This window comes from Chinchilla lanigera, unplaced genomic scaffold, assembly GCF_000276665.1.
Source record: "Chinchilla lanigera isolate Chin_1 unplaced genomic scaffold, ChiLan1.0 scaffold00034, whole genome shotgun sequence".
Lineage (NCBI taxonomy): Eukaryota > Metazoa > Chordata > Mammalia > Rodentia > Chinchillidae > Chinchilla > Chinchilla lanigera.
This window is the reverse complement of record NW_004955435.1, coordinates 20,384,306-20,410,288: the sequence shown is the minus strand read 5'-3', so window position 1 is coordinate 20,410,288 and position 25,983 is coordinate 20,384,306. Positions and strand designations below refer to the sequence as shown.

The following is a 25,983-nucleotide window of genomic DNA, read 5'->3' as shown; positions in this document are numbered from 1 at the left end:
GTAACCGGGTTCCAAGGTGTAGGGGGATGGGCCAAGCACCTGGGTTCCTGTGGCTGAGCTGGTTGCCTACACCTGGGTGCTTCCAGTGTTGGCTGCCTATCTCATGGTATAGGTGGATGGGCCAGGAACATGGGTTTCTCCAAATGAGCCATTTACCAAATCCAGGACACTTTACCAATTTCTTAATACAGCAAGCAGTATTACAACAGATAATCCAGTTTGATTGCTATATTGCCCACTTCTATGTAGCACTGTCTTGGTTACTTTTCTCTCATTGCTGAGAAAAAATACCCAATGCCCAAAATTAAGAGAGGAAAGGTTTATTTAGCTTACAGTTTGTAGAGGTTTCAGTCCATACTTGGCTGGCTCCAAGGTAGAAGGTAGCAAAGCAACAAGAGCAAGGGGGGGAATGGCAGCTGAACAGCAATGCAGCCAGAGCAAAAGGGAGGAATGGTGGCAAGCAGCCTCTTTTCCTCCCTTACATTGTAAACAGGCTACCCCCACCTAAGGGGCTGTAGCTCTCACATAATCTCCATGCCCTCCTCTTCCACAGGCTCAGGATGTATACAAAGTAAGCACCCTGGCTTCCTGCTGAGTCACTTAGCCAAACCTGTAGACTCCCCAAGTTGACACCATGTATCAACCATAACACGCACCAATGACACCTGCAACAGTAGCATGTGGCAGTGCCTATTTCCCCTTCTTTGCATTAGATTGTATAATGTTTCACTCACATTTTCACTAGTATGATCATGAAAATATTATCTCATTCTCTTTTGAATTTGTTTCTCTCAAGAGTGAGATTGACTACTCATATATGTAAAAGCTGTTTATATTTCCTCTTTCTTATTTATATTCTTTGCCCAATTTATTCTGGATAATTGGTGTCTTTAAGGCAAGTGTTCTACCATTGAAATACACTCCCAGTCCTTTGATCTTCTTACTGATTTATAGAAGCTCTTAAAATATTAAGAGAATTAAACTTTGTCTGTGAAATTATTTGTAAACAATTTTCTCCCAATTCACCATTTGCATGTTGATTTTGCTTAGTTTCTGCCAAGCAAAGATTTTTATTGGATTTATTTTTAAAATATTTTCTCCAGTGAATTTTACAATCCTAGTTAGAAAGCTTCCCCACTCTGAATTTATGCAAGAACTTTCCTTTTAGGATTTACATTTTACATTTAATATTTAATTCATTTGAAATGGATCCTGGTTAAATGCACAAGGAATAGATCCAGCTTTATTTTTAAAAATGAACCCATATTTGTTCTAACATTATTTATTTAATAGTTCTCATTTTCCCTACTGATTTGAGAAGTCAACTCTATCATATGCCAAATCTTTGCATATATTTGTATCAGGTTAAATAACCCTTAGTTATTGTAGGCTAATCAGGCCCACAATCTCCCAAGTGAGTGGATGGCGAAGGCTTAAATAAATGAGACAATGGAAATGATTTCAAGGCTCCAGGAGGGACTAACTCTCTTACAGCTTTGATATTATCTGAGTTTAGTCCAAGACTTCTCTGGGCCCCCTTTTTTATTTGGTTTACAAACAAAAGAGGCATATGAATGAATTTCCACTGTTGAATTTTTAAATTCTGTGCAATTGATGTGTCTACCACACATTTTGTTGTTGATATGTCAACAACAAAATTTATGTTTCTGTTTTTTGTTTTTTGTTTTGTTTTGTTTTTCTTCCAGTACCAGGAGTCAAACTCATGACCTTGTGCTTGCCAGGCAGGTGCTGTGCCACTGAGCTAAATCCCCAGCCCCCAAAATTATGTTTCTAAATCACTGAGATATCAGTCAAAATGGATATATAGAAAGAACAGACAACTTTGTGAAATTAAAATCATACTTAACCAGACACATTCTGCAGGAATTCTTGCCTTTCACAATTCCAGTGTGAGCCTAAACAGTAGGGCATGGAAGGAGGACAGAAGAATATTACTCTGTGATGGGAGGGCTGGAATCAATCACATTCAGAAGATTCTTGTGGCTTTGCCGTGTTATTCATATGCATGGCTCATCCAACAGCAGGTTAGTTTCTGACCCAAAAGAGAAACAATTTGAGCCCTTATTGGGAATTTGTAAAACTACAAGAGAAACAGGCAGTTCTTGCTGAAGTTATAAAATGTAAACCTCAGAATTTCCATGGGCCTGGTTTCCTTCCACAAGAGATAATCAAATAGCAGTGAAAGAATAAAGGTAATACTGAGAAAAATCAGCAGTGATGAAATACTACTCAGAAGTTAAAAAGGAATTAATTATAAATAGACACAGATCAATCTGAGAGGAAGAAGACAGATAAAAATAGGTATATACTAGATTCCTTTTATATAATTCTCTTGAAAAAAGCAAACTAATTTATATTGACAGAAGCTAGATCTATCCTTGCTTAAAAGGGAGGAGAGGAGAGGCAGAGTGGAGCAAGAGGGAAAATTACAAGGAGGCATAAGGAAAATGTGGGACATGACCACAGTGATGATTGCATAGGCATGGCCATATTTCAATTTTAAAACGTCAAATTACACACCTTCAATATGAATGGTTCATCTAAGTCTCTAATTTATTGGAGACCACTATAAAGTGGCTCTGAGCTAGATTTAATATTAACCAATTGGCTTTCCGTGTTTACTTGTGAGTTGTCCGAAGCTTAGGCACCTTGTCTGAAGATGGGCAGTGGACTCATAGTAAGTAAACCTCTGTGAGTCACTGGTCAGCACTGATGCCTGTATTGTCCTGGGAAACTGTGACACCTCAAAGGACAAGATAAGGCCACAGCTGAGGACGTCTGGCTCCAATCCCAATTAACTTAAAGGAGACTGTAGCTGCAGGCATTTCACTCCTGCTGTGAAGGCCTTCTTGGAGATAAAATAATTCTCCTAAATTAACATCATGTATTACTTGGAAAAGTCCTGCCCAGATTCCTGTGTTTTCTTGAGGAGTATACCCCTCTTTTGTTTGTAAACCAAATAAGTAAGGGGGCCCAGAGAAGTCTTCGGCTAAACTCAGAGAATATTGAAGCTGTAGGAGAGTTAGTCCCTCCTGGAGCCTTGAAATCATTTCCATTGTCTCATTTATTTAAGCCTTCGCCATCCACTCACTTGGGAGATTGTGGACCTGATCAGCCTGCAATAACTACGGGTTATTTAACCTGATACTAATTTGTGTAAATGTGGATTTTGTTTTGTTTCATTTTGTTTTCCTGTAAAAGCAATCCAGATCCTCATATATGGTAGGCCAGAACTCTACTGATAGTGACCTTTTGGTTTCTTGTGCTCTGTCAGAAGAATGATACAAAAGGCATGGTGGAACAAGAATAAAGCTTTATATTCTTATGCTCAAACACAACAGGGTTATTATGTGTGGGACAGATGTTCCAGGATAATGCTTCTGCCCCGCAAAAGGCAAAGGAATATAGTTTTTATCACATCTACAGAGTAGTCAGGGACCTGGTCTCTTGATGTCACTGCATGTAAAAGTTAAGTTTTTAATTGTGTCTGTGCTCTCCTTTATCATGCTTCTTCCTGCAAAACATGTCGTATTACCATCTTAATAGGCTCCACCTTGGACGTGGTATTTTTACTACATATGCTAATAAAGCAAACAGCTTACTTAAGTGACTACTCTATACATGGATTTGTCTCTTGCCACATGGAGTTTGTTCTTTATAATCTGGAAAATTTCCAAATTTGGTTTTTGAGCTGGACAGATCCCCTGTCATGTGAGTTTGATTTTAATGATCTTGGAAACTTTTCTTGGCTCTAGCCCCTTGGTATCACCACTGACTACAGAGTCTTCAGAGTTAGAGCTCACTTCCTATTTCCTGGTGTATCTTAATTTTATAGCCTTCAAAACTGGTCTACTTTTTGACTCTTAATTCCTTTATATGTTTGTTAATGCCATAAGAATAAGGGCTCACTTACCTATCTCATTACCACTGACTGAGCCACACTCCCAACCCCAGATTTTTTAAAAAGTGAAGACAAGGGTGAGGGGAACTAACAGAGAAAGAAGCAGAAATGAGTAGTATAATTATAGGAGGGAAGGCAAGCAAAAGAAAAAATTAATTTAGCTTAGATCCATTTTCTGGTGCCACTTGTCCTACTGCATCTCCAATTGGGTTTCTTAACAAAATGTACATTTGAATAATATGCTTAGTGTTTTGCCCAAGCTGAATCTCTGAACATGGAATAACAGGTTCCCCACCTACATTTTACTAAAGAAAAATCTTGGTATCCATTTTGGCTCCTCCTCTTCTTTATCTCTCACACTCAGTTTATCACTGGTACAACCAACTCTACTTTCATCATTTCTTTGAGAAGACATTTGTTCTCTTCCATTCTGATCTGCTGAGTCTAGGCTCTTATCCTCCTCCAGGTCTTCTAAGACTTCCAAACTCTTCCTTCTTCTATCCTCCCTGTTGTTTCCAAAGTTATGTATGTAAAGAGCAGTGCATCTCAATGTTCTAGAAAGAAAAGAACAATCCAGGAAACAAATTATAAAGATCAGAGCAGAAATTAATGAAATTGAGACTAATCAATGATAAAAAAATCAATGAATCAAAGATTTGGTTCTTCCAAAGAATAAAAAAAATACACAAACCCTTAGTTAATCTTGTCCCATGAGGAAAAGAAAGGCACAAGTCAGTGCAATTGGAAATGAAAAAGGTGAAATCACAAAGACACTGCCAAAACCTAGACAATTACTAGAAACTGCTTTGAAAAACCGTTTTCGAAAAATTTGGAGAATCCATAAGAAACGAATGGGTTATTAGACACATACACATTATCAAAACTGAACCAAGAAGATATAAAAACACTGAATAATCCAATAACAGGCAACAAAATTGAAACAGTAATAAAAAAGTTCAAAAAAAGTTTCAGGACCTGTTTGATTCACCACCAAATCCTGTAAGTACTTCTTGTAAGTACCAAATCCTGTAAGTACCAAATCCTGTAAGTACCAAATCCTGTAAGTACCAAATCCTGTAAGGGAAGATGAAACACCAATCTGTTGTTATGGTTGATACACTGTGTCAACTTGGGGAGTCTAGACGTTTGGCTAAATGACTCAGCAGTTCTACATCCTGGGGTGAAAAGGACATGCCCTTCCTACTCTAAGATGTTATTCATTGTGTCAATGTGAGAAGTTTAGGTTAACTATATAACTCAGCAGGGAGCCAGTGTGCTTACTTTGTATTCATCCTGAGCCTGCGCAAGAGGAGAGCATGGAAATTATGTGAGTGCTACATGCCCCTGGGTAGGGGTAGCCTGCTTACAATATAAGGGGGGAAAAGAGGCTTCCTCACCCTGCCACTCCTCCCTTTTGCTCTTGTTGCTTTGCTGTTCCGCTGCCATGAACTGTTGCCTTTTGCCATGTGCTACTCTGCTTTGGAGGCAGCCAAGAATGGACTGCAACTTCCACAAGCTGTAAGCTAAATAAACCTTTCCTTCCTTCATTCTGGGCTTTGGGTGTTTTGTCTCAGCAGCAAGAGAAAAGTAACCAAGACAACTACTCAAACTCTTTATTGAAATTGAGAGGGAAGTAGTACACCCAAAATTTTTCCAGGAATTGAGCATTACCCTGCTTCTAAAACCAGGTAAGGACCTAACTCTTTAATGAAGAGGCCAAGTTTATTAGTAAAGAGAGATGCAAAAATTCTGAACAAGATACTAGCAAACAGAATGCAAAAAAAAAAAAAAATCATCAAAAAGATCATACATCATGACCAAGAACAATTCACCCCAGGGGTGCAAGGATCATCCAGTGTACAAAAATCAATAAACATACATCACATAATCAGAAGCAAGGACAAGAATCACATAATCATCTCAGTAGATGCAGGAAAATCTTTGCCAAATCCAGCACATATATATGATAAAAACTGAAGAAAATAGGTATAGAAGAATCTTATCTCAATCTGCTAAAATCAATTTATGACAAATCTATTGACAACATAATTCTAATGGGAAAGAACTGAGCACTTTCCTTCTAAAACTGGAATCAAGATAAGGATGTTCACTATCACTACGCTTGTTCCATATAGTACTCGAAACATTAGAGCACTCAGGCAAATAAAAGAAAAAAAAGGGATACAGATATGAAAGGAAGAAGTTAAATTATCATTATTTGAAGATGACATGATCTTCTACATAGAGGACCCAAAGGACTACACCAAAAGATTCCAAGAATTAATTAGAAAATTCAGTAATATAGCAGGATATAAAATCAACACAAAAATCTATAGTGCTCCTACTCCAATATTGAAGTAAATAAGAAAGAAATTAGGAAAATGATACCATTCACAATAGTACAGCATCAAGAAAATAAATAATTAGGAATTAAACTAACAAAGGAAGTGAAAGACTTCTACAGTGAAACAGCACTCTGAAAAAGAAAATTTTAAAAATCAGGAAATGGAAAAATATCCCTTGTTGGTCAGGCAGAACCAATATTATCAGAATGGCCATATTACTAAAACTGAGACATAGGCTTAATAGAATCCCAGTCAAAATTCTATCATCATTCCTCACAGAATTAGAAAAAAAGCCTAAAATTTATATGCAATCAGAAGATATTCAGAACAGCAAAAGCAATCCTATGCAACAAAAGCAAGACAGGAGGCTTCTGGATTTCAAGTTATATTACAAAGCTACAGTGATTTAAAATAAAAAACCAGCAAGACACTAGCACAAACATAAATATGTGGATCAATGGAACAGAGTAGAAGATTCAGAAACAACCTCAAACACATGCAGCTGTCTGATCTCTGATCAAGGTGCCCAACACACATGCTTGAGGAAAGATAACCTCTTTAGTAAATGGTGCTGGGAAAACTGGTTACCCACATACAGAAGATTGAATGTAGACACATGTCTTTTACCATATACTAAACAAAAATCAAAATGGACCAAAGATCTAAATATTAAAACAGAAATAGTTAATCTGATGGAAAATAACATAGGTAAAACTCCTGAAGATATATATGCATAGACAAGGTCTTTCTGAACAGAATCCAGTTATACAAGAAATAACAACAAGAATCAAAGGAAACAATCAACAAAGTAAAGAGACAACCTGCAGAATGGGAAAAGCATGCTTACCAGTTACTCTTTGCACAGAAGACTAACATCTAGAATATATAAAGAAGTAAAAGAATTAGACTCCCAAAATAAAAGACCCAAATGGGTAGCAGGGGATTTTGAGGAAGATAGCAGAGTGGTGATCAGCAGAGAAACAGATTGGACACAAAAGATTTCCAAGATTTAGTGTCCAGACACTGGAATATAGCAGCATGAGGAAGAGAAGGAAATAAGTGGGTGTGAAGAAGCCATCAAGGATCTGAAGTGAGAATTGGAGTCCATAGGGAGGGCAAAGAGACAGACCTCAACATAAAAGAAGGAAGTGGCAAGTTTTACTTTCTTCTTGAGCTACAGCTCATAGTGTGGGAGAGGCAGCTCAAATCTGCAAAAGCACAGTAATTACTGACCACTCCCAGAGCTCTTCATTAAGAAATGCACCATTGATATGGAGTAGTGGACACAATGGGCTGAGTTATTTGGGTTCAGACACCCCACACGATTGGATGATTTGTTGGTTGCCATTTTGGAGAGGGATCAACTGAGCTCTGAACTCAGAGCAGCACTGGGATGGCTCCATCTAGCAGCTCCCAGTGTCAGGCTGAGGTGGAACTCAGTTTAAGCTAGCAGAAGGTCAAGGAGACAAGTTCAAGCCTGCAGGGAGCCAAGTTCAAGCTGGAAGGAGGCACAAGGACTGTTGCAGGCAAAAAAAGGTCAGATTCCAGCCTCATAGCCAGAAACCAGTTAGAACTTCAGTGTAACAAAAGGTTCAGGGTTGCTGGGACTCTCCACTACCCCACAATAAATCTACTGTTGGGTTGCTGGGATTAATCAGCACAGATCTAGGCTCTGTCTTCCCTCTATTTCCACCAGTGACACCAGAGACACACTGAATTTTAAAATTTTAAAAATTTCTTCCTGTTTTTAGAGATTGTTTCTTCTAGTTTTTATATGAGTGTGAACATTATCTCTAGTTTTTTTTTTTGCTGTGTTGTTCTGTTCTGTTATTATTTCTTCCTTCTCTCATTATCTTCTGTCTTCTTAACCAGTTTCACAAAGTTCAGGTAATCTTCCTTTACTCTCCAGTCTTGTGTCTAATCTCTTCCTCTTCTTCTGTTTCTCTATTTTTTTCCTCTAGCACTTTTATGTTTTTTCCTCTGAGGGCAAAATTATCAAATTGAGGACATATTTATTGCATAATTTTCTGGTTTGTTTTAGATTTGGTTATATAACCACAAATCCAATATGTCTGGTTAAAGATAGCAAATTAATAATTACCACAGTTTGGCATTGTCTAGGCTGTGTTTGATGCTATCATCATTACTGATTGTACTAAGCCAAGGTGACATAATTGTTCAAATCAGTTGTTCTTCCTGGTGTGCCAAGACTGAGATTTCCTAAGGGTCATAAATAATAAATACTTTAGGCCAGTGCCAAAGACCCACAGGCTAGGCCAAACAGGCAGCAACTTATCTCCAGTAGATTGAAGAGGTAGGACCTTGCAAAAGCCATATACTTGGAAGTCATCTCTGAGAACAAATCATTTCCTAAGTGTTCTCAGTACTAGTAATAAAGCTACCTACCATAAGCAATTTACAAGCATCAACCCAGGAAACAGACTTGAAATAAAAGAAAAGAAAATGAGAACACACAGAAGCAAGATGCAACTCCAGATTTCCAGCTCACCAACCCAGGTGGCATGAGGTTGAAAGCCATCCACCTGGACTCCCTGAAGTGGTGACAGTGGAACAAAGCAGATGAATGAGGCTCTAGGAAAAATTCAAATCAGAATTAATTTCTCAGATAACTATAGAGATGGTGACCATAATGAAGGATAGTTTTAGTGAATCTAGAGGAGCTACAGATAAAATATTAGAGGAGCTTAGGAAAATTAAGGAAACCATGAACATCCAACATAGGAAAAAAATAGAACCCTTGAAATGGATTCAAACACATATCTAGGAGGTTAAAAATTCCACTGATAGGGTTGGGGATACAGCTCAGCAGCACAAGCACCTGCCTGGAAACACAAGGTCTTGAGTTTAATTCCCGGTACCAAAAAAAAAAAAAAAAACCCCAAAATTCCACTGATAGTATACACAGCAGAATGAGCCAATGTGAGAACCAAATATATCAGATATGGAGAACAAGATTTTGGTTAGCTAGCATGAAAAGAAAGATCTCTTAAAAGTAGCAAGTTACCATGAAAAATCAATTCAACACCTGCTAGATGATACAAAGAAGAATAACAAAAGATTGATTGGAGTCAATGAAAAAGCAATGCAAATGACATAAAAAAAAAAAAACCTGTTCTCAGAAGTAATGGCAGAAAACTTCCCAACCATGGCAAGAGAATTTGACATACAGCAAGTGAGGCATATAGAAGTCTAATTAGCCACGACCTAAAATATCTACTCTGAGTCTTATAATAGTCAATATTTGAGAAATTCAACATAGGAAAAGAATATTAAATGCTGTTAGAGAAAAGAAACAAATTACATATAAAGGAAATCCCATTAGAATTACATTAGACTTCTCAACACAATCTCTCAAGTCAAGGGGAGCTTGGGGTAAAGTATTTCAATCCCTAAAAGAAAACAACCAGAATGATGTACCCCATAGAACTATCTTTCATAATTAATGGAGAAATAAGATAATTCCATGGCAAAGAACATCTGAAGAAATTCATGACCACCAAAGTGGCACTCCAAAATTTTCTGAAGAACATTCTAGTAAGAAATAATAGGACAGCTCCATAAACTCCAACAGAATGAATCTACCAGGCAAGACAAATAACTAAACAAAGGTGGCAAAAAGGGATTCAACAATAGAAAATAATATGACAAGGATAAACCTTTACATATGAGTTATAATCATCAATATAAGTGGTATCAATTCACCAATGGGAACATATTGGCAGAATGGGTCAAGAAACAAGGTCCAACAATTTGTTGCCTATAAGAAATACATTTAACTCAAAAAGAAATTCATAGACTGATAGTGAAAGGATGGCAAACAATACTTCATGTCACAGGAGTGCAGAAAATATCAGGCATAGCAATTCAATTTGCATAGAAAGTGGAAAGGCAAGACTGATTAAGAGAGACAAAGAAGGTCACAACAGCCATCTAAAGGGAACAATCTAAGAGGAAGAGGTAACAATCATAAATATATATGCACCAGATACCAACACACCCAACTTTATGAAACAAATATTCATTCCGTTTGTGGGATGGAGAGGCCTCACTTGGCCTCATCTAGCCTCCTCATCTTCCATGGCAAGTGGAAAGCCATGATATCTCTTCCTCCCCCTACTTCCTCTTCCTCCTGTACCTCTCTCTTCTAGGTCTCCTTCACAAGTACTAACTACTATACATTTTTTCAATCCTAAAAGAAGCACAAGCCACACACAAACTGGCAGCCACACCCTTACCGAAGGAAACAACTGTGCGGCTACTCTAGCCATGCTGGCCTCTAGATTGCCAGTAACCTGACTGGCCCATCTGCAGAACGGGAGACAAGAAGCGAGTACTGGTAACCAGGCAGTACATGGCATGTCTGGACGCTAGGTCGGTGCTTGGTATCCGGCAGGACAGCAGATGAAGCTTGGCTGGACTAGGAAGTACTACTGTCAGGCTCTGGGACGGTCAGGGTGCGGGGCTTGGCCCTCTGAATCCTTCCATTTAGCGATCACATCCCTGGGGAGCGTGGAGAATGAAGTTTGCAGGTTCTCCTCCGCAGCTGAGGTGAGAGCAGGTCAGTGGTGCAGTACTTCCAGGCCAGAGGGCCCATGTGGTCTGAGGTCTCTGTGGCACGAGCTGGAGGAGAGCTGGACTCAAAGCCTGCTATCACCGGAGAGCGCAGAGCTCCTTCTTCAGGTGTGGCGGGCAGGGTAGAAAACGGTGTGGAGTCAGTGTTGTAGATTCGGGTTCCTTGAAGGTCCTGTTAGCCAGGGATCGGGAAGCTCTGGGAGCGCCGCGGGGCCCTCAATGGCGGAAGCCAGGGCCACGTGCGTGCGGGTGCAGCTTCCCTTTTCCTAGCGCTCCCTCCGGGTCCGGGACTGAAGGAGCCGCCTAGAGCTCGCAGCCCCTGCTTTGTTCTCTGTCTCCTGGTGGTTCCAGGGCAGCTATGAGGGAATCTGAAGCTGTAGAGGGGACTGCAAGAAATGGACCGCAGTATAAACTCCAGAAACCAACTTGAAGCTTTAACCACTGACCCATTTTATAGGTAAGATACACAAGTGCTAAATAAATGAAATCATTTATCCAGGATCCTGGAGTTGAAGTTAAATCATAAGAGCTCCTGACTTGCATTACTTACAGCCCAACAAGTAATTAAAATACGGACATGTATGTAGGCCCCTGCTCCTTGCCGTGTGACAACCTGCAGTGAGTTCTATTACGGTAGGGGAGGGTCGAGCAGAGAGTAGTAACTCTGGAATGGTGGAGTGATCAAAACACAGTTTTTTGAAACCAAGCCGCGTGGTTTCTGTCTGCTACTTAGAGTGAAACATCTCTTACCTTCCTCATCAGAAAAACCTTCATGACTGCTGCATGAATTAAATAAGAACGTATGAGTGATTTAGAAGGTGCCTGACATGTGATTTTTGCTAAGTAAATATTCACTACTATTATAACTAAAAGATGGAACTGAAACAAAGTGGTCAAGATATCTTATCCTACTTTTTAAACCAAAAAGGAGCTGAAAATTGAAGTGAAGCATACTGAACTATTTCTTTTTCAAAATGAAAAATCGAGAAAGAAAAAACAAATTTGAAAATTCCAGTTACTCTGAAATATTTTTATCTTCTGCCTCTGTACAATGTTTGTGAATGATTTACATTTTTCTTATGCTTTACTGTATTTTGCAAATTTTCTTCATTAGATATGTTTTACTTCTCATATCTCAGAAAATATGAACAACACTTATGAGAGTTTTTTGTAAAGTAAAGCACTAGACTGATATCAAAATTTTTTTTTTGTTTTGCCCATTTGATGGTTGAATTCAAAATTTTTCTCTTTAAGTTTGGAATGTTTATTCATATATTTATTAACTGATAATGTATATAAATTTCTACCATTTCTTTTAAAAACCCTTTTTTCTATTGGGTCACCTTAATTTAACTTCTTTATGTGTGTGTCCTATATAATTTTAAAAATTTGTTCAGTGTGGTTATGTCCCTTTTCTATTGCTATTGCTAAAATATGTTAGACTTAATCTCTTGCATAGCTTTTGACTTTACTTTTTGTTTTATTTATTCTACAAATTTTTCTCTTCTTTGAATTTTTAGCCCCCTTTTTTTAACCTTTACTGTATTTCTGTAAGACTACCAGCATGATATTGAATAACAGCTGTGATGATGATTGTCTTCATTTTATTCCTGACTAATGTAAGTGCTTCTAATATTTCATTATTTGTTTATTTAATTAATTCTGGTGCCAGGTTTTGATAGATAGCCCATACCAAACTGAGCAAGTTCTTTTTTAGTCCTACTTTGCTAAGCATTATTTCTCCTCCCCAGTGTAGTGATGAAATTTTATTGAATTGTTTTAAGTTATAGCTTTCCACTAATTCATCTGTTAATATGGCAGTTCATATCTACAAACTTTTTGGTTATCCCAGGGATAACCTCACTTATATACTACTGCTAGATAATTTTAATGTTTTTGCATCTATAACCAGAAGTAATTTTGCCCTGGAGACTGTTTTTTTCCTTGTGTGTCAAGGTTACACTAATCTTGCAGAAAGAGATGATTAGCTTCTCATATTTTTCCTGCTCTGTAATAGTTTGGTTTTAATAGAAATTACACATTCTTTGAAGTTTTATATACAATTAATCTTTAAAACTTAATGGAGCTGATATATGGAGCATAAGGAGGGCTGGAGATATAGCTCAGTGGCATAAGCGCCTGCCTGGCAAGTGCAAGGTTGTGAGTCTGATTCCTGGTACTGGAAAAAGAAAACAAAACACCACGTCCGGCATGAGGAGTGAGGTGTATTAACATGTCCCTCTGGGAAGATCTTTATTGTTTCAATTTTTTTATCTACTTAATTCATCTTGGGATTTTTACTTCTTGAGCCTACTTAGTAGTTTGTATTTTCCTAGAAAATTGTTCAGTTTATCTATGCATTTCTATAACACTATTTGAACCTTAAAGTATTTAAAAATCTCATATATTTCATTTGCTATTTTGTTGATCTTTTCCCAGTTTCTTTCCTTCTTTTTTTTTTTTTTTTTTTTTTTTTACTACTGAGGATTAAATCCAGGGCCCCAGCATTCCCCACCCCCTCAGATCTTGCCACCTTGCCCTGGATAGACTTGAACTTTGGATCCTCTTGCCTCAGCTTCCCAAAGTGTTGGAATTTAGGATGACTATCACACACCCCTCAGCTGTTTTTCCCAACTTCCTAATTAAATGATTTTTATACATTTCTAAATTGTTTAGACTGGGTTTGAATTTGCAATCTTCTTGCCTCAGCCTCCTAGAATACTGGGATTCTGGGCATGTGCCACCATGCCCCACCACACCCTGGATAATTTTCTGCATGAAGTACTTGTCATATTTCTGTCTGTCTTGGAGTGGCTCTTTGAGTATCTGTAGAAGTCTTGCTTTATAGTATCAAAAGACACCTTGGCTTGAAATAGACTCCTGGGTCCATACTTATTTTCCTTTAACGTTTTGCATTTGGCATTTCTGGTAAGAAGCTTCATTACCAGTCTGATACATGTTCCTTTTAGATAATACATGTTTTTCTTGAAGTTTGGAAGACTCTCCTCATTTTTGGTATTGTGAAGTTCATCACAGATTGTCTGGTGGCATGTATGAATCTGCTTGGACTAGAGGGTTTATGTGTTTTTCAGCTTGAGATATTTTTGATCATGATTTGTTCATCTGTTTTACATTTCCTCTTATCTCTTTGCTCTGTAATGTCCAAGAATTACTGAACTCAGTCTTCAGGTTACCAGGCTTTTAAGTTATATGGTTCTTCAGAACAGTCCATGTTTAACTGCTTATTTTTAGGAATTGTATATTATTTCATGGATGGGTTTTCCTTCTTTAGACTTTGAGGATAACAAATATAATAGTCATTTAAAATTATTGTCAGGATTCTTTTTTCCCCTGTATGTTTTGAGCTTTACAAATATATATCTTTCTTTATTGTTTTCCTTACAGAATGTCTCATGCACTGTGGACCAAAAGATGGAGTTAGTTTTAAAAAGATACTGTGATGCTATATAGCTATAAATACTCACTTGATGAAGGTGCATAGACCAAACTTTTGTTAGGACTAATAATCTGTGAAAGTTTCTTCAACCAGTTTCTATTTGAAAATTCAAGTTTCAAAGAATATTGTTTTATGTTTAAAATGGCACGATTTATTTTGTCTGAGGACCGCAGATTTTGGAGACAATTGTTGGATTCCAGTTATACTCTCATCAGAGTGATTCATATCATTCAACCTTAATAAACTTTATTTTGAAGAATTTTATATCTATAAGCAACATCAAAAGATGGGAGAAAAATGGTATGTTGAAGAACGTATGTTAAATTTTATGTTTAGAATTTATAGACAAGCTATATTGTGGAATATATGAAAGTTTTTCTTTGTAAGTGACTTTTCTGAATTAGAGGGAATAAGGTTCCAGTTTTGGTAGTCTTTGCAGTTAATTGTTAATCAGTAATGTTAGATAAGAGCTCTGATGGACTTTAAATTGTTTTTATTTTTTAATGGCACTGGGGATTGAACCCAGAGCCTTCATACAGATCTAGATCCCAGGCCCTTTTTATTTTTTATTTTGATATAGGGTCTCACTAAATTGTCCAGGCAGGACTTGCATTATGGTCCTACCTCAGCCTCTCAGGTGCCAGCATTACAGCTATGTGCCTCTATATTCAGCTTCTAATGTATGTTTCTTAAAAATAGACTTTGCTTTTTAGAAACAAATAGTTTTATAGTAAAAGGGTAATTCAGAGAGTCATCATATGCCTAGCACTCAGCTTCACCTGTGACTAACATCTTACATTTGGATGGTACTGTTAAATTAACAAACCTATATCGATACATTATTAACTAGCATCTATAGTTTATTAATGCTTACATAATACTTTATTCCAAGAGTCTATCCAGAATATTACATTACATTTACTTTTAATGTATCTGTGACACTTATTGATTCTGTGGGATTGGAAGTACTGTGTGATTTTCTCAGGACTAGACCGGGGTTATGGGTTTTGTGGAGTATGCTCACAGAAGTAAAATGCCATTTTCATCACGTCATACTAAACTTTATCGCCTGGTTTATGTAGGTTGGGTTATCAGTTTTCTCTTCTTTAAATTACTTCTTTTTATTTTCTCCTATTTCTTACTGTACCCTTTGGAAGGAAACCATTATTTTCACCTCATATTTAAGAAGTACTTCCCCTCCTTGAGAGTAGGAGATCTACATGAATTATTTAGAATCCTCCTGTGAGAGAGATTTGTCTTTCAGTCACCTGTTCAGCCAGTCATTTATATATTTATAACCAGTGGATATATGTTTTATACTTTCCATTATAATCCAGTACGACTTTCCTGATTTTGTTGCTTAAATTGTCCCCGGCTTGGTCATTGGGAGCTATTTAAGGTGGCTTTTGTGTTCCTTTGACACACTCCCATCAGTACGAGTTTTGAGGAGTAAGGTCACAGAGGTAAAATGCTAGTTCATCACATTGCGTCAAGAATACATGCTTGATAATGTAGGTATACATCAGTGTAGGTATTTTTTACTTGTTTGCTTTTGTTTTCTAACACTTTATTTTCTAATAGTAGAAGATACTCGGGGCTCATATATGTTTCTTATGCCAGTCCTTGAATCAACCATTTCTTGAATGAGCTCTGGTTCCTTTTGTTAGAAACCAAGATCTGGGAAACTGGGTCTTAATGGGTCTCTTGCTTATAGGCCCTCGCACCTGACAGAGCAGGAAGTACTTGCTTACAACATGTATAAATGCACATATTTATAAATATTTGTAAATGTGACAATCCATATCAAACTCAGTCAGAATTTGCATGATGTTTCCAACTCTAGTCCATTGCTACGTGGAACACTGCAGTCTTGTTTCCTTGCTTATCTGCAAACTTCCATTCCAGTAATCAGAAAATCGGTTCTCACTACCTGTCATCCATTTACTAAATTGATCAATTCTAATCTATATTATAGCATTTTCAGAATTATAAATCCTTTCCAAAGTCAGCACCTTTTATGCCCACTAGTGAGGTCACTTATACATTTATAATAGTTACATTCTCTTTACAGACTGCATTTCTTACTGACTTCCTAAACTGTTTTTAAAAAATTTATATACATTAAGGTTCATTCTTTGTTCTTTAAAATTATATGGGTTTGACAAATGTATAACATTACAGAATTATACAGAAAAGTTTCACTGTCATAGAATATTCTTGTAATATATAGATTACTATAAAGATCCTCACACTTCACTGGCATGATCTTGGCCAGTGGTCCTCAAACTTTTCTTGGTCTCAGAACTTTTATACTCTTTACAGTATTGAACACCCTAGAGAATTTTTGTTTATGTAATGTCTGTTGATACTTAACTATGCTAGAAGTTGAAAGTAAAAAGTTTCAAATACAGTACTTGGCTCATTTTTAAGAAAAGAATAAATGCAATATGTTAAAAGTAGGAAAAAGTAACTTTTCAGATGAAGACATTATTTTACATCATTACAAATATCTTAATACCCGGCTTAGTAGAAGAGAAATTCTCATATTTGCTGCTTCATTCAAACTACTGGGTTATGTTGCCTTGGGTGAAATACAGAAAGACAATGAAGTTTTACACAGGAAGTTGGAAAGGGGGAAAGCACTTTAATGGCTTTTCATACAATTGTTGATATTTTTCTATTATGTTGCCAAAACTCAACAAGTATTCATACCTTAGAAGTTAGTTGGAATGTGAAATCTGAACTCATATTGATTTTTACAGTTACATTAAAGTCTATTGGTTTATTTTACACTTGGATCTTTTCCATACATGTGATTAACAACGTCTTGTGACGTCCACTTATAAAATACTGGTTCAGTGAATTGTTGACAGGTTCCATCATACAATATAAAAAATTACATTTGTTGCTATTCCTACTGATGTCGTTTAAAGGGTGATTCATTATTGACAAACTTTCCGTCTTCCCATGGCAAATATAAGGTTTCCAAAATTGTAATTTTCATGTGATAGCTAGAATTTTGTCATTAGCAACAAATACTGTTAGTTTTGTTCTTAAAAGTGATAAGCCTCGCTTTTTTTTTTTTTTTTAAGGAAAATGTTTGCCAAACACCCACCTCTGAAAATCCAGTCTTATGAGTGATTTTTTAAAAAATAAAAAATGGTTTCTAGTTTCAAAAAGCTAATTGAGATTTTCTCTGTGGACTTATGGGCCCTGCAAGCAGAGTGAGTCCCTGCCAGGTATCCCTCCATTCCCTTTGTGGGGTGGTGGGGGCCTGACAACAGAGTGAGTCCTTGCACCATGCTTTCTCCATTCCCTCTCTGGGACAGCAGGGCCTGCGAGCAGAGTGTGAATCCACACTCTGTGCCTCCTCCATTGTCTCAGGGATGGTGGGGTGTTTGAGAGGAGTGTAAGGACACATGCCTTTCGAGTAGACTGACAGAAACCCCAAGACTTGAGACAACAGATCCCAGGTGCACAGTCGCACACACACCCTTGAAGGGCAGAGTAATTGGCGGGACCAGCAGCATGGAAGTGTCTGACACAGCAGCAAGGAGCCAGTGTGTGAACTCCAGAGAACTCCACCAACAAGAGTTCAGTCCCGGGCCCCACATCCAGAGGCCAAAATCAGCTCCATACCCAACACATTTCTGGGATTAAATATGGACACTGTCACAGAACTGTAAGCATCAGAGGTATTTTACTATTTTCATTCTCCCTTGTTTGATTGGATATCCCTCTCTTGTCTGATTGGATGTCATCTTGTTTTCTTCTGTATTCCGTAGTTATTTTTGTATTCAGGGTTTTTATTTTCTCTTTTTCTATTTTTCTCCTCTTTCTCTCATCTTTTTTTCCTTTCTTTTTCTTCCTTTGGTTCATTTTTATTGTCTTTCTCTTTTTCCAATTTTTTTCAGTGTTTAGGTTTCTTACTTTTTTTCATTCTCTTCTATAGGCACATTTTCTCTCTTTCCTCTACTACTTCTTAAATTTAAACTTTCAAGTGAGTAAACATTGTCTCTGCCCTTTCTGACTACTCTTTCATATTCTATTTATACTTTCCCTCCTGTGTCCTCCAGTTTCCCAATCTTGGGTGATCATCCTTTAATTTCCAGACCTGATTCTACTATATTTGACCTCACTCATCATGTTAGCCTACCCCCTAACCATCTTAACCCTCCTGCTCCCCAAAAAAGGGTAAAATCACCTGACTAAGGGGGAAATCACTACATACAAGCACACAGTATATGTTTGATTTTTGTTACATAATTTTAGAATTTACTGCCATGGTCAGAAGTAATAGGTTAATGGTTACCATAGTTTATGAGTGGTTAAGCTGCACTTGAAACTATTGTTGTTACTAACTGTACTACTTTAGCCAAGATGTCATACCTGCTGTAAATAATTTTTCTCCATGTATGACAGCACTGTGACTGTATGAGGTCATAATCACCACCACAGCCCAGTATCAAAGGACTAGGAGCTGAACCAAATAGTAGTCTTACATCCTTTACAAATCGGGAAGCTGGGGCCTTGGGACAGCTATAAGAAACCACGTACATCTAGAAGACATCCCTGAAGAACACACACCCTCTGGGGAAACCTAAATACTAACTATAAAGCTATATATCATAAGAAACTAGCAAGTATAAACATAGAAAACAAAATATAAAAGAGAAAATAGAAAATGACAAGACACAGAGGTAAAATGCAACTCCAGACCCCCAGCCCATCCAGGATGAACACAGAACTCAAGAAGATAGATTAAATTGGAAATCAAACACTGGAACTTTCTGAGGTGATAGCAGAAGTGGAAAAACAAATGCAAAAGGCTATGGAGAAAATAATCTCTTAGGAGCAGAAAGAAATGATGCTTAAAATCAAAGATATTAGAGAAGACCCAGATAAAAGAATAGAAGAGCTTAGAAAAATGAAGGAAATAAATAATGCCCAGCATATGAAAAAATGGAATCCATGAAATAACCAAATAGAAATCCAAGAGATTAAAGCCTCCATTGAAAGTATATGCAACAGGTTGAACAAAGGAGAGGATAGGATTTCAGATCCTGAAGACAGAATTACATACAGTCACAATGAAAAGAAAGATACATTAAAATTAGCAAGAGACAATGTAAAATCAACTGAACAGCTACAAGATGAAGCAAAGAAGAATAACAGAGTTGATTTGGGTCATTGAGAAAGCTGGAGACAGCACAATGTCATAAAAACCTCTTCACAGAAATAAAGGCAGAAAACTTCCCAAGTGTGGATAAAGAATTTGACATACAAATGAATGAAGAATTTAGAACTCCAAACATTTCTGACCAAAATAAAACTACATCAAGACATATAATAATCAAGATTCCAGAAATTCAGCACAAGAATAAAATACTAATAACTGTTGGAGAAAAAAAAAAAAAACAGATCACCTATAAAGGAAAGCCCATCACAACCGTGGCAGGTTTCTGAACACAGAATCTCAAGTCAAGGAGAGCTTGGAGCGAAATATTTCAAGTCATGAAAGAAACCAGCTTCCAGCCCAGATTCATGTACCATGCAAACTATCTTTCAAAATTAATGGACAAATAAGATACTTCCATGAAAAAAAATAACTGAAGAGGTTTCTGAACACAAAACCAGTGCTACAAAGAGTACTAAAAGATCTTCTAGGCAGAGATAAAAGGGACCATAATTATGAGAACAACAACAGAAAGAAACCACCAGGCAGGGCAGGCAATTAAACAGAGAGAAAAAACAGGGAACCAACAGCAGGAAAATACCATGACCAAGATAAATCAATACCTATTAGTTATAACCATCATTGTAAATGGCCTCAATTCACCAATCAAAATAAACAGACTGGCAGAGTGAATCAAGAAACAAGATCCAACAATATGCTGTATACAAGAAACACATTTAATGCAAAAAGAAATTCCTAGACTGAAAGTCAAAAGATAGAAAAAAATTTCCATGCAACAGGAACCCAGAAAAAAGCAGGAATAGCTATTCTTTTTGCAGATAATGTCAACTTCAAACCAAGAATGATCAAAAGGGATAAAGAAGATCACTACATACTTGTTAGGGGGAAACTTCAACAGGAAGAGACAACAATCATAAATATACATGCACCAAGTACAACAGCACCCAACTATGTAAGACAGTTATTGATAGACATAAAAAATCAAATAAGCAATAACACAATTGTAATCGGAGACCTCAACACCCCATTGTCACAAAGAGATAGATCAACTAGAAAAAAAATCAGCAAAGAAATAACAGCACTGAACCAAACCTGTGAACAAATGGAGTCAGTAGATGTTTTTACATGTTCCAGCAAACATCATCAGAATACCCATTCTTCTCAGCTGCACATGGAACATTCTCTAAAATGGACCATATATTGCCCACAGAGCATGCTTAATTAAATACAGGAATTGAAATTATCCCATGCATAATATCTGACCATAGTGCACTGAAATTAGAAATTGATTGCAAAGCAAACTGCAAAAACTCCATAAACATATGGAAATTCAATAATACCCTCCTTCTAAACAGCCAGTGGGTCAAAGATGAAATAAAAGCAAAAATTAAATAATATCTACAACTAAATGAGAATGCAGACACAACATAGTGGAACCTATGGGACACAATGAAAGCAATCCTAAGAGGGAAATTTATAACAGTGAATTCTCACATCAGGAAAGCAGAATGAGCACAAATAAACAAGCTAATGTTACACCTCAAGTTTCTAGAAAAAGAAGAGAAAGACAAACCCAATACCCAGTGAAGGGAGGAAATTATAAAGATCAGAGGAGAAATTAACACAGTGGAAACCAAGAAAACAATACAAAGATAATGAATCAAAGAATTGGTTCTTTGACAAAATAAAATTGAGGGGCTGGGGATTTAGCTCAGCGGCAAAGCGCCTGCCTAGCAAGCGCAACGTCGTGAGTTCGGTTCCTGGTACCAGAGAAAAACCAAAAAAAAAAAAAATAAAATAAAATAAAATTGATAGACATTTAGACAACCTTATGAAAAAAAGACTCAAACTCATGCATTGAGGAATGATAAGGAATAAGGTCATCATTACCTACTTTGAAAATCTTTACTCTCATAGGATGGAAAACACAGAGGAAATGGACAGACTTCTGGATACAAATGAATTACCAAAGCTGAATGAAGAAGATAAAAAGTTCTGAATAACTCAATATCAGCAGGTGAAATTGAGAATGTAATTAAAAACTTGCCAATGAACAAAAGCACAGGTCCTGATGGATTCACAGCTGAAAAGAAGAAAATAGAAAAAAAATTGAAGCAAACTTTTGTAAATAAGGAAGTGAAGAGAGTTTGAAGGGAGGGGAGGTGAATGGTAAAATAAAGAAGCAAGATATATCATGTACAGGTACAAATTCCCTATCATGAATGTCATCAGTTTACTAAGTTAGTTTCCAAAAGTGTTAGATGCAAGAATAAGTATGTCTTCAAAGTACAAGGAGTCTGGCAGTTCAGCCACAATGGTTAAGTGCTTCTCTTGAAGAATTTAATTTAAACTTTTGAGTCTGTGATCTTTAGTTCCAGATTACCACTTTATAAAATTGTTTCAGACATTTTTTCTGTCTTGCTTTATCCAAAGAGATGCCATATATTAATTTTTTCAGGCAAATTTATTTTATGTTGACAGGCACTGACAGGGAATCAATGACCCTCAAAATATCAGCCTCTGAAGGCTCAGGGAGGGAGGTTTTTATGGGGTTTGCAAGCAAACAGCAGAGTACTTTGATTGATTCTTACAATATGCTTCATAGTGACCATATATTAAGTCTTGGTGCAGTTTTATAAACAAAGCTGGTACAATGTAGAATTCAATAGGCTGCATTTAGAGCCCATAGAAAGCATTCAGAACATTTGTGACGTATAGAATTTATAACAAAGATAAAACTGAAGTGATTTCATTGCATTTGTGGGCAAGATGAGGGCATTGGCCAGATGATATCCGAGGGTTTGAAAGTTTATGTATTCTGGACAGATGAGAACAATTTATGAGAGAGGTAAGTTATCCTTTGCACAAATAAATAAAAGAGTATGGTAACCAATCTCAGAAAGAAAACTTTAAATATTGTCATCATGCTTTATTATATGCTCAGTTTTACTTTTGTAGTATTTTTCTTACTAAGAAATGCCACAGTATGAGGTTTTGAGTGTAATTCAGTGTTATGTGCACTTGTGATCTCTGCCATAACTTTAAGACAAAGACCATAGGACCAACAGTCATTTTGGTGAGGGCTACAGGGCTAAGTGAGCCTGTGCTAGCTTCTAAATATGCACAGAAACAGGATGTTTTAAAAATTCAACTTATAGGGAGAAATTCAAAATGTGTTTGCTCAAACCATCAAGGTTACGCAGTTACCAGGCTACATTCCAAGGACTTGCTTCACATAAATACATGTATATGTAAACATGCCCTAAATATAGAAGGATCACTAAAATTTTATTTTGCATCCTTAGCATCTTTTACAACATCATTTTCTAGGAAAAATATTGGAATCCTCATTCTCAGCTGCGATTCTTTGGATCTATCTTCCCCCAGTCCAGCAGCACAAGCAGACCTGATGGGGAAGTTCCTGGACAGGGATCAAAGCAGGTGATCATAGTCACACACAGTACATCCAAATTTTACTTCGGCCTACCTAAACGCAAAATGTTTCTTAACTGGAGAACAAATCAAAGTATCTTGAAAGATGAGTGTCAATTCTTCCTATTTAAAATATGCTGCAAATTAAATATTCACACAAAGCTGTTTATCATATTCGTTTAGAATCCTAGTTTTTGATCATGATTGAGGACTCAGAGGTATTTTTGTTCTTTGTTATGATTAGTAAGTGGTTTTATCATCTTTGATTATGATAAATTTGTTTTTGAAATTCATTTTAATATCTAAATTGATCATTATCACAAATGGGTATCAGTGCTTGGCTGTTGGTATTTTTCTTTTAGCAGAAAAAATTGAACTACCTTTGAATTAATATCTTGTGGGTTTCTTTTTTAACTACTGGAAGAGAAAAACATAGAATGATTAAGTATATTTTGAACCAAACATGAACTCAATCATTCATTCAACAAACAGTTATTGAGTATCAACCATTGGACTAAGTGCTTTGAAGTATGCAATGATGAATAAATCATAATTTCTGCATTCATGGAACTTACAAATTTAGGGAAATGAGACAGATAAGTAAATAACTCTACAGCAGCTAAAATGAATAAATGCCTCACAAGATGATTAGAGCTCTTTGTGTTTCAAAGGGGGGCAAAGTACATTCAGCTGAATCAAGATAAGTTTCCAGAGAAAGTGGCAGATACTGTACTTGTAGACTGATCCTTGTTGGAAGGGCAGGATCTAAAAAATGATGGAAGTGTTCCTGAGAGGGGAGAAAATGGAAAATCACTGATGGTTTTAGAAAAGAGAAACATGGGTTACCTGCGTGGTTGCAGATAGCACACAGATATACTCTGTGGCTACTCTGGTGGTTCAAATGAAGTCTTAATCCCTGAGTCTGGTAAGAGACTGCAGGTGTGAGCAAGGCCCAAAGGTCTGAACAGAGCTAAGGAAACAGTCAAAACACTTCGGGAATCCTTTGGAAACAAGAGGTGGAAACACAGACTTGGAAATCAGCTAAGGTCATTATTGAAACCCCAAAATAATGGTTCTCCAAGCAGCACAAGAATTACTTGCTTATTTAAATGCAGAATTCAGGCTCACTATGTGGAGAGAGAGATTGAATATTGGGCCTAGGAGTCTGTATTTTTAAAAAGCACCAGAAAAATATGGATGAAGGTGGTGCACTGGTCACAGTTTGGGAAACTTTGCTGTAGAAACATAAGTTGCCAAGAAAATACAAGAAGAACAAAAAGTGCCTTAGGATGGCTATGAATTCCCTATACTCAGGAGGTGGAAAGAGGAGAAAAATCTTTATCCCATGAGCCATGATATGGCCTTTGGACAAACATCTTGCCTCTTGTAGCCTATATTGTAATGGAAAATAATACACAAAGCAGACAAACATATTAAATAATTTTTTGAGACAGGGTCTCACTGTGTATTTCAAGCTGGCCTCTAACGTCCAGTGACCCCCCTGACTCAGCCTCCCAAATACTGTGTACAGAGACCTGTATCACTATGCCCTAAAATAAATAACATGGTCTTAAATTTTAAAAATGCAACAGAATAAAGCTAGACCGATAGAACAGGTGGCTGGTGAAAAAAGAGATTCATTGACTAGGAAAATCCTCTCAGGATGTGAGAAGCAGAGAAAAGGAGAGGTCTTAACAAGATATAGAGGAAAAGCATTGCAGAGGAAGGAGATTTGTGAAGATTTTGAGTGGAGGAATGTTTTGTCATGTTTGGGAAATGGCTGTGGGGCCAAGGCCCAGCTATCAGTGGACCTGGAACAGATTAAGGGGAAGAATGATAGGAGGTGGCTTTTTAGTCATGACGCTGTAGGCTGTACCAGAGATCTTTGAGTTTATTCCAGCATCTTGTGGTAAACTCATCAGAGGCTTTGAGTAGCATAGGGGCATGATCTGACTTACTTTTTTTAAATGGCCACTTAGCCTGCAGTGGATTGTAGAAAATAAATATGGGAGAGGTCAGGCTATTGAACTGGCTCGAGGCAGCTTGGGGAATTTTGGAAGGTAGAGATGACACAATTGGTTGATGGGTGGGCTATAGAGTGAAAGGGAAATTTCTAGTTGTTTTTAAATTTTAGTAAAAGGAACAATTAAACATTTAAGAGATGAAGATGATTTAATGGGATAGAAGCCAGAGGAAAAGAGGACTTCAAAGTCTTATTTGTCCTGGTTCATTGCTCTTTTTAAGGAGATCATTTTAATTGTTTTTTTTTATTACTAGTGCCTGTGAATTTTACAAAATACTGGGTTTCAAAGAATACATTTTGATCACATCAATCTACTTGTTCCTCTCCCTCATACCACCTCCCCTTTCCTGTTACCTTTTCCTCTTGCTAATAATAGTCTTCCTTCTACTTTCATGTAATCTTTTTTAGATTTTGCAGAATAGGGACAACATGTGATATTTGTCTTTCTGAACCAGGCTTTTTTTTTGCTAAACATTATTATCCTCCAGATCCATCCATTTCCTCCAAATGACAAAATTCCATTCTTCTTTACAACGGAATAGTACTCCATTGTGTGTGTATATACCACCTTTCCTTCATCCATTCATCTGTTATAGCACATGGGCTGGTTACATATCTAAACATGGGTATACACACGTACCTAAAGTAAGTATGCTGTTCTAATTCCTTTGAGTATATGCCACAGAATGGTATAGCTGAATCATGATTGTCTTATTTTTTAGTTTTTTGAGGAACCTCCATATTGTCCTCCACACTGACTTCCAAATTAACTGTACTAATTTACTCTCCCAATAGTAGTGCAAAAATATTCCTTCCATCCCACCCACACATCCTTGTCAGCATTTATTGCTTTTTGTATCTTAATGATAATCATTCTGACTGGGATGAGATGGAATCTCAATCTAATTTTGCTTTGTATTTTCTTACTAGCTAAAAATATTCAGTATTTTTTTCACATGCTTCTTGGTCATTTGTTCTTTTCTTGAAAAGTTTCTGTCCATTCATTTACTCATT

At 36.9% G+C, this 25,983-nt stretch overlaps 1 long non-coding RNA gene across 1 annotated transcript in view; it reads right to left on the bottom strand.

Annotated features, from left to right (window-relative positions):
• Positions 1–1,720: 1,720 nt before the first annotated feature.
• LOC106149005 overlaps positions 1,721–25,983 on the bottom strand; it is a 79,012-nt gene continuing 54,749 nt past the window's right edge. The window contains exons 3-4 of the long non-coding RNA XR_001234873.1: positions 4,222–4,476; positions 1,721–2,053 (exon numbers count right to left, since the gene is read on the bottom strand). This is a non-coding gene — a long non-coding RNA (uncharacterized LOC106149005). The remainder of the gene's footprint in view (positions 2,054–4,221; positions 4,477–25,983) is intronic.